Source organism: Gorilla gorilla, chromosome 18, assembly GCF_029281585.2.
Source record: "Gorilla gorilla gorilla isolate KB3781 chromosome 18, NHGRI_mGorGor1-v2.1_pri, whole genome shotgun sequence".
Lineage (NCBI taxonomy): Eukaryota > Metazoa > Chordata > Mammalia > Primates > Hominidae > Gorilla > Gorilla gorilla.
In genome coordinates, this window is record NC_073242.2 from 15,715,429 (window position 1) to 15,726,062 (window position 10,634).

A 10,634-nucleotide genomic window follows, 5' to 3' on the forward strand; every position below is an offset into this window, starting at 1 on the left:
CTACTAAAAATACAAAAATTTGCTGGATGTGGTGGCTGGCGCCTGTAATCCTAGCTACTCAGGAGGTTGAGGCAGGAGAATCGCTTGAACCCGGGAGGCGCAGGTTGCAGTGAGCCAAGATCACGCCATTGCACTCCAGCCTGGGCGACAAGAGTGAAACTCCGTCTCAAAAACAAACGAACAAACAACAAACAAGAAAACAACTTGTGCCTTAATAGGCATTCCTTTCCCTTCGTGCTAAGGGATGAGATGATGGCAGAACTTGTGGCCACTGTCCTGGAGGTTGACAAGCTTTTTCTGTAAAGTGCTAGATAATAAATATTTTGTGGGCCACACGATCTCTGCTGCAACTACTCAACGCTGCCATTGTCATGCAAATGTAGCCATAGATAATAAATGAATGGGTGTGACTGTGTTCCAATAAAACTTTATTTGTAAAACAGACGGCTGGCCAGAGTTGGGCAATGGGCAGTAGTTTGCCCCCCACTCCCCGCCCATCCGTCCTATTCCTTGGCTTTTTTGGGTACATCAAGGAGTGCAATCTGGATGCTGGGCTATTTTATGGCCACTGGGCATAACCTTAACCTGGGCCTTTTGTCTGTTAACCTGGGTCAGTGGCTACGGTGAAGGTCGGGCAACCAAGGTTTAGATGGCTCAATACACATTCACGCCCACAAAGCAAACCAGGAAAAAGATGTGCTAAGTTGAGCATATGACACTGTTGGTACTCAAATGGTTTTTTTTTTTTAAATAAATGTTTAAGTAAATTTTTTATTTTAGAACAGTTTTAGAAAAATGGTGAAAGCAGTACAGAGAGTTTCCATGTACCCCATAGCTTGATGCATTATGAACTGAAGTCCATACTTTTTTGGGGAGGGTGGGGACAGGGTCTTGCTCGTCACCTAGGCTGGAGTGTGGTGGTGTGATCATAGTTCATGGCAGCCTCAACCCTCGACCTCCCCTGGCTCAAGCGATCCTCCATCTCAGCCTCCCAAGTAGCTGGAAATACAGGTGCCTGCCACCATCCCCAGAGAATATTTGCTTGCTTGTTTGTTTGTTTGTTTGTTGAGACAGGGTCTCACTCTCATTGCCCATGCTGGTATACAGTGGTACAACCACAGCTCACTTGCAGCCTTGACTTCCCGGGCTCGAGTGATCCTCCCATCTCAACCTCCCGAGTAGCTAGGACTACAGGTGCACACCACAAGCCTGGCTAATTTTTTGTATTTTTTGTAGAGATGGGGTTTCGCCATGTTGCCCAGGCTGGTCTTGAACTCCTAGGCTCAAGCCATCCGCCGGCCTCGGCCTCCCAAAGTGCTAGGGTTACAGGCGCGAGCCACCATGCCTGGCCACCTAAAGTCCATAGTTGATTCTAATTGCCTTAGTTTTTGCTTAATGTCCTTTTTCTGTTCCAGGGTACCACATGGAGCATTTTGAGGAGTGCTGGTCAGGTATTTTGTAGAATGTTCCTCAACTGGGATTTGGCAGATGCTTTTCTCATCCTTAGTCTTGGCTTGTGTGTGTTTTGAGGAGGAGGACCACAGAGCTTAAGAATCATTCTCAGCACTCTGTATCAGGCACGCATTCTCTCAAGATGACTTGCCGCTATTGATGTTGACTTTGATCACCTGGCTGAGGTAGTGTCTGTCCGTGTTCTCCACTGTAAAGTTACTCTCTCCTCTCTTCACACTGTACGCTTTGGAAGAGAGTCACTATGCACAGCCCACATTTAGGATGTGGGAAGTCCGCTCCACCTCCTTGAGGATGGAATAGCTATATAAATTACCTGGGGCTGGGCACGGTGGCTCACACCTGTCATCCCAGCACTTGAATGGGAGGCCGAGGAGGGTGATCACTTGAGGGCAGGAGTTTGAGACCAACCTGGTCAACATGGTGAAACCCCGTCTCTACTAAAAATACAAAAAATTAGCCGAGTGTGGCAGCGCATGCCTGTGATCCCAGCTACTCGGGAGGCTGAGGCACAAGAATCGCTTGAACCTGGGAGGTGGAGGTTGCAGTAAGCCAAGATTACATCACTGCACTCCAACCTGGGCAACAGAGCAAGACCCTGTGTAAAAAAAAAAAATTAAATAAAAATAAATAAATAATCTGGAATTCTTCTGCCTGGGAGATTTGTCTCTTCTCTCTTATCTGATCATTTATAGCAGTATGGAATCATGGGTATTTATTCTTTGAATTCTAATCCAATAGTACTTTTTTGGGGCTCAAATTGTTCTGGCTTTGACCCTGGGAGCTTTTCCATTGGCTCCTGTGTCCCTCTGAGATGCCCCATCACTGCAGCAGTTTCATTTTGTTTCATTTAGCGCCTCCTCACCCTGTGACCCTACAAGATGCTTCAGGTTCTTCTTATCTATTTCCTCCCTCGGTCCTAGGATCGACATTTGTTCAAGAAGCCTGGTTCCTTTTATTGGAGAATGGTATTTATTGGAGAACAGAGACCTGGGCACCAGAGGTTTGTTGCTACTGGGGCATCCTTGCTTCTGGGCTCTCTTCACTGACAGCCAGGATTAGTAACATGTGTGTTACTAATTTGTGTATATGCACATATCTATAAATATTTCTCTGTGTAGCCATCTGTATCTATACTGAGCTAAACATGTGTTCATACTGATGCCTGCCACTCTAATCCACTGCCACATGGATCACTCTAGCCTTGCCTCCTTTGCCGACCTGTAAACCTCCCGCCCCCCACCCCAGCTATTACTTAATGAATTTCAGTAAGCATGTGAGGTGGGTGGTTATGGAAACCATTTTTGACCTATATATAAGATGGCAGTTTCGTCTGATTTCTCCTAAATAGAAGACGAGTGTGAAATGGTAACATGGTGTCCGTAGGAGTCATATGGATGGACCATGGCCAACCATATTATTAAGGAATATTCATGCATTCATCCATCCATCCATCCATCCATCCATCCATCCATCCATTCACCAGTGAATGAGTAAAGCGTTAGGTATTCACCGCACTGTCCTCTCCTGGACTTCCCCCTACCTCACTGGCCACTTCCTCTCTGTCTCTTGGGCAGGGCACTCCTCGCCCATCCTCTGAAGGGTTGCACTGTCCCAAGGCTTGGCCCCCAGCCCTCTCCTTTTCTCGGTCTTCATAAGGATACCTATTATTCAATCCCGTGGCCTCATCTGTCATCCAAAAACACTCCCAGCTCACCACATCTCATCTCCAGCCATGATTTCTCACCCAGGCTGCAGACTTGGATGTCTGATAAGCCTCTCAAACTCATGATGGCCAAAACAGAAGTCTCAATTTCCCTACACATTTCAGCCAGAAACAAAGGATTCATTTATCATTGATTCCTCCCTTCCCTCGCCTCCTGTATTAAATACATCAGCAAGACCTTTCTGCTCTATCTCTGAATTATAGCCCCAAGGTAACCACTTCCTGCCACTGTTACTTCCATCACCCCAATCCGAGCCATTGCTGTCTTTTGCCTAAACCAACGCAATGTCCTCTTTGCTTCTCTCCCTAAATTCATTCTTGCTTCCCAATAATCCAATCTCCTCAAAATTTAAAGAAGCAATTGTTTAAAAACATACATCAGATCACTCTCCTTTCCCTACTTAAACCCTCCAATGCCTTCTGTTGCGATTAGAATAAAATCTAAACTCCTTTCCAGGGCATCCACATGACCCGGTCCCTGCCATCATTCTCATCTCTTCCTCTCAATCACTTGACTCTGGCCACCCTGGCCTTTTTGCTATTCCTGAAACTCATGGAGCTCATTTCCTCCTGGGGGCCTTTGCAATTATGGTCCCCTCTGCCTGGGCAGCTCTTCCCCCAGATCTTTGAATAACTGGCCCTTCCCCTCCTCAGGTCTCAGCTCAAATGCTGCCTCCTCAGAGAGACCTTCCATGACACCAATCATCCTCTGTCACATTGCCTTGTTCTGCTTCTTTTCTTCGTAACGCCTGGCATTATCCAATAACTTCTAATGTGTGTGTTTACCTTTCCTCCTCCATCAGCACTGTGCTCCTAAGAGCTGAGGCCCGGTCTCTCTCACACCACTAAACCCCCAGTATGCCAAGCAGCACCCAGCACAGGGGAGATGCTCAGTTAATACTTGTTGAATGAATTAATGATGCTCCCCCTAAAACTAAACTTTACAAAGCACCCACTAGACAAGAGGTTAGAAAACATTTTCTAGGCCAGGCGCGGTGGCTCACACCTGTAATCCCAGCACTTTGGGAGGCTGAGGCAGGCAGATCATCTGAGGTCGGGGTTTGAGACCAGCCTGGCCAACATGGTAAAGCCCTGTTTCTACTACAAATGCAAAAATTAGCCAGGCTTGGTGGTAGGCGCCTATAATCCCAGCTACTAGGGAGGCTGAGGCACGATAATCATTTGAACCCAAGAGGCGGAGGTTGCAGTGAGCTGAGATCACACCACTGCACTCCAGCCTGGGTGACAGAGAAAGACCCCATCTCAAAAACAACAACAACAAAATGTCTTCTGTAAAGACCCAGATAGCAAGTATTTTAGGCTTTTTAGGATACCTGGTCTTTGCCACAACTACTTACATCTGGCACTGTCAGGCAAAAGCATCCATAATCTGCAAATGAATGGGCATGGCTGTGTGCTCATAACACTTTATTTATAAAACAAAAACAGTGGGCCATAGTTTGCTAACCCCTGCACTAGCCCAGTCTAAGTCTTGAATATCATCTGTGTAATTAATTCACAGTGAGGAGTTCTCCACTGTAATAATTACTCATTCCGTGAATGCATGCCACTCAGGTGAGGCGTTCTTGAAACTCTGAGAGGCAAGAAGCAAAATGTTCTTTCTCCATACCCAGGCACACTCCAGTCCGTGAAAAGGAAGCAAGAGAGGCAGGCTGCAAGTTTGATCACTGGGTGGCTGCTAGCCACCTCTCCCCCTCAGCTCCAAGAGCAGAAACAGGATGAAAATGCAGCAGCTGCCGGCTTCTGTCCTCTTGCCAGCTGCCTCTCTTGCAAGACTAGACAGGGAGGGGCAGCTGCCAGTCTCCGGAGGCACAGACTGCACAGAATTGAGGATCACTTGTTCCAATGCATTCATCTTATCTTACAAAATCTTCAAATTCCAAAAAGCACAAGTAAGAAGGGCTGCTGTTTCATTCACACAGTGAAATATTGTGCATCTGAAAGAATATGTAGATGGGTGGCATCTTAAACAACCCCAGGATCACAGACGTTTAAATTTCACCCCTTCTACTGCTGTAAGGCGCAGCAGAAGGAGTGTAATTTAAACGTCTGTGATCCTGGCTGGGTGTGGTGACTCTTGCCTGTAATCCCAACACTTAGGGAGCCCAAGGTGGGAGGATTGCTTGAGCTCAGGAGTTCAAGACCAGCCTGGACAACCTAGTGAGAGCTCATCTCTACAAAGATTAAAAAAAAAAAATTAGCCAGGTGTGGTGGTGCACTCCTGTAGTCCCAGCTACTCAGCAGGCTGAGGCACGATGATCGCTTGACCCTGGGAGATCAAGGCTGCAGTGAGCTGTGATGGTGCCATTGTACTCCAGCCTGGGGAACAGAACAAGACCCCATCTAAAAAAAAAAAAAAAAAGAAAAGTTCATATTCCAACCAAGATCCCACCATTGTATCATCAAGCATAAACACCTGCCCCCACTGAAAAAGTACAGAGGAAGGCAGTCATATCATATCTTCCCTCCTGACCTCAGCAAGTTCCAGGGCAGGAAGAGTCTCACCACCCCAGCACACAGTAGGCCCACTGGAAAATGAGTGTCTCCCTTCTCTAGGCATTTCATTGTCATGGTCATAAAGTCAGGTTCACTTTTCTAATGAAAGAGAAAGCCAAAAATGGAGGCTGATTTTTTTCTTTCTTTTTTTTTTTTTTTTTAGTCTCACTCTGTCGCCAGGCTAGAGTGCAATGGTGCGATCTCGGCTCACTGCAAACTCCGCCTCCCTGGATCAAGTGATTCTCCTGTCTCAGCCTACAGAGTGGCTGGGACTACAGGCGCCCACCACCACGCCTAGCTAATTTTTGTATTTTTAGTAGAGACGGGGTTTCACCATGTTGGCCAGGATGGTCTCGATCTCTTGACCTCATGATCTGCCCATCTCAACCTCCCAAAGTGCTGGGATTAAAGGCATGAGCCACCACACCGGGCCTGGAGGGTGATTTTGACCAGGCCTTCTCAACAAGTTTTGGAAGGAAGTGGAGCTGACTTCTCTTCTGTTGCTTTTGCCCACCCAGGACCACTTATTCCTCTGGGTAATACAGCACCCCAGGCACACGGGCTGCCTGTCACATGAGCGTGGGCATGGCTCATGTGCGGCCAGGCCCCAGTGATTCTGCAAAGGTTGCTCATAAGTCCTTCCCCCGCCCCAGGACTGGCATGTGATGTGGTGGGATGGAAGCTGTCCTTCTGCTGGGTCTGCAGATGGGGGCAATGTAAAGCCTGACATTGCCGGATGATGTCAGAAGCAGAACCCATAGGCAAAAGCCAGCTTTCCAGCACTCCACTCTCAGTTTCCTGCCATCTCCACTTCTGTGGATGTGTGCCTGGCATCTGCCTCTGCCCCTGCCTCTGAGAGCAGTGACTGAGCAAACAGTCCTGGACCTGGTTGAAAGGATGGGCCTGTCTGTTTCTAGCAGAGTGGTCTTTCAGAAAGCTGATTCCTGAAAGTTGGCATCAAGGGAAGCAGAGCCAGGAGGTGGAAATGGAGACTGGGTCCCGCTATGCATGAAGCCAGAGACTCCTGGATTTCTCCGTTACTTGACCAGAGGAATGCCCCATTTTGCTCAAGCTAGTTGGAGTTGGATTTCTGTTACTTGAAACCAAGAGAGCCTTAACTAATACACAACTAGAAATGCATCCATGGTCACTGCCCATTCATGTGACAGACATTTATTGAGCACTATTCCAGTTACCTAATGCTGCATGAGTTACCCCAAAACTTAGAGGCTTAATTCAGTCGTATAAGATATTCACAGATCCCGTGGGTCAAGAATTTGGGAAGACATTGTAGATTGAACTTTGTTCTCTGCTTTGTCTTTCTTGGAAAGAGAGGACACAGCTTGAAGTCATTACTGATTTGGGACTGTGTGTAACGCATATCCGTGCTTCATTGTCACTGTGTTTTTAAGTTTTCTAAAATTAAAACAGCTCATTTTCGGGGGACATAAAGAACCCGGGAAGAGCTCAGCTGGGCAGCACTGACCTGGGGTCTCTTGAGTGGTGGAAGTCAGATGTCATCTGCAGCTGCACTCACCAGAAGGCTTGACCGGGGCTGGGAAATTCGCTTCCAAGCTGGCTCACTCACATGGTGGCAAGCTGTACAGGCTGGGGGCCAGAGGCCTCACCCCTCCCCACGAGGCTGCCTGAGCACCCTCACGCAAGGCAGTTGGCTTCCCGAGAGCCAAAGTGCAATGCCTGTTACGACCTAGCCCGAGAAGTCACACATCATCACTCACTTCCACCACTTCCCACTGCTCGCACAGAGCCAGCCTGATTCAGTGTGGGAGGGGACCACACACAAAGGCAGTGTGCAACCCTGGGGGCCATCCTGAGGCTGGCTGTGTACCACAAACACCCGCCACATGCCAGGGACTGGACACACAGCCTTTGACCCCCACTGAACATCAGCCGAAACAGAAGGCAACCAAGCAAACCTTATCCCCCAAACTCTTTCCAACTCCTCCCTTAGGACGGCCCCTGCTTTTAAGTAAACGGAATCGTGCCTAATAATTGTTCCTATTAAGGAACTAGATCTCAGGGTTTGGTCATGCAGCTCTTTGGTTACAGAAACAACGCTGATGAAATAATCGAAGGTCCTCCACCATTCTCACCCCCAGCCATGACCCCGTCCACTGCACACAGTGCTCCACGTCACTGTGCCTTTCCTAACTTTACTACAGCTTATACCTGCCTCTCCTGTACAACATCCACGTGACATCCATCTCTAAACCTCTGAGTCATCCCTAGACAAGCTGGCATGTGACTACATCATCTCATTTCATACATCAAGGGCAGGAAAACATGGTGGTTAAGAACTCTTGGACCTGGGTTCAAACCCCTGCTCTGCCACTTGGCAGCTGCAAGATTGTTCAGCCTCAGTTTCTTTCTCTGAAAAATGGGGCTGGAAGCATACCTACTTCATGAACTCATGAAGCATCCACATGCATGCAAGGGCACGGCACAGCGCCCGGCACACAGTAGCTCAAGAAAGGCTGGTTGTGCCTGCTGGTGTGCTTGATCCAGAGAGGCAATCACTCATTTGCTTTTTCCTTATTTCCTGAATCTTTGTTTCTCACATTTAGGCCATTAGAGTTAAGCAGAAGGACTGCCTCTTCCTCCAGCCATCTCACCAGTCCTTCCACATACACACGCACAAACACACACACACACACAAACACACACACACCCACGTTCTCATGCTACCTTCGGCCCTTCCCATCTCCTGTAACCCCAGAAAAGAAGACCAAGGTGAAGCCGTTGCCTTAGAATGGCACTGCCCTGGCCAGGTGTGGTGACTCATGCCTATAATCTCAGCACTTTGGGAGGTTGAGGCAGAAGGATCACTTAAGGCCAAGAGTTCAAGACCAGCCTGGTCAACATAGCCAAGACCCTGTCTCTACAGAAAAATCAAATCAAATAAAAAGCTTTTAATTAAAAAAGAATGGCACTGTCCTAAAGCTCCTGAGCTGTCCTCATCAAGGATTTATGGTTGTTTTTATGGCCACTTTAATAGGCAGAAATGTGCAGAGAGCAGAGTTCCCCAAGAATCTGCCATCTTAGACCATTTTGTTTTTTAAATACCTCAGCAAACAAGTCTGTCTCATATGACTTTTGTCCCATTCCAAGTCTAATAACAGCCCGGGTGCAGTGGCTCACACCTGTAATCCCAGCACTTTGGGAGGCCAAGGTTGATGAATCACCTGAGGTAGGGAGTTCAAGACCAGCCTGGACAACATGGTGAAACCCCGTATCTACTAAAAATACAAAAAATTAGGCAAGCGTGGTGGTGGGCACCTATAATCCCAGCTACTCGAGAGGCTGAGGCAGGAAATCGCTTGAAACCGGGAGGCAGAGGTTGCAGTGAGCCGAGATCACGCCACTGCACTCCAGCCTGGGCCACAAGAGCGAAACTCGAAAAAAAAAAAAAAAAAAAAATCTAGTAACATTGATGTTTACTTCTCACCGGAGGATCAGAGGAGTTCTGTCCTGAGATTGCCAGAAAAATGATGAACAGAAAATTATACACAACCGAACAGGCCCAACTTTCAAATGGACTGAGAATGACCCACGCAAGTTCCACCGAGGCCAAGGGTGCCCTGCAGCCAGCGACAGGGAAAGACTGCCACTTACTGGCGGCCTCCGGAACTGGATGGAGCGTATTGACAATTGTATCTTTCGCAAGCTCTTAACCTTTATACCGTCAATAAAAACCCCATTAACATTTAAAAGGGATGTTTCTGGGTGTCCACTTGGAATAAGAGTTGGAAAACACTCCAAGAAATGGATTCTGTATTAATATCACATCTGTCCCAGATCTCCAACACTGTTCACTTTCCTTCCATGGTGCCAACACCAAGCTAGCTGATAGGTGGGAACAGGGCAGCTCTGCGGTTGGCCCCCAAGAGCCAGGGAGTCCCCCAAGCTGACCCCCTGGGGTGGCAGTGGCACCTAACAAGAACTTCCACCTTGTTTTCCCTCTCTCCGTTCTTTGTCCTTTCGGACTCTGCTCACGCATCACATCCAGAAAGTTCCCTAAGCTCTCCAGTGGGATGAGAACTCTGCTCTATGCTCCTGTGGCCCTCCATGTTCCTCCACCTGGAGGCCCTCGGCTCCCTGCATTACCCCTGTCTACTTACTGACTTGCCTTCTACCCAGTGATGGGCCATGTGCTGTGAGGGCACACGCTGTGTGCCCATCTATTCGTTCCTCTGTGCGTGCGTTCATTCATTCCTTACTGAATGCCCACCACGTGCCAAGCATTGGGGTATGAAGAACAAGGCAGACGGGGCCTCCCTGGCCTCTTCCAGCTCGCTGTAGAGTGTTGTCTACCCTACTCATCCTCACATACCCATGCCTGTCCTATGTGGCACTCAATAAATGTCGGATGGATGGATGTGTCCCCTCCTTCAATATCACTTAATTCACTTGATGACTTCCTGTGAGGACTAAGTTTAGCTGTTAAAATGCTGTGACTTCCTCTGGATCTCTGATGCAAGCCGGCAACCTTTAAGCCTCACCCGGCCGACACAGGCATTTTGTTTGGCCAAAGTGTGTGGTTTTTAAAAAAAAAAAACACTGCATTTGCGGCTAACATTTAAAATTGGGAAAATTTCACGTAAATCTTTGTTTTTCTGGCTTCTCTAGAAAAATGAACGCACATTTCTGCACAGCAGGGGTGAGCCAGAGCTGAGTCCCTAAGCTTCCCTTAGACGTGCTGGGCACACTTCAATTTGCCACAACCTCCACCATCTCCGATTTCTCTATCACTGACGCCAAAAGCTGCTGGGGACCATGTCGGCTGAGCTCGTGTTTTTCCTGCCCCAGCCAGCTTCACTCAGGACTCTGACTTGCTCTACATTTGGCTCAACTGAAGACCCCCGGGGGTTACGCCCATGTCATCCAAGAAATACATCTATGA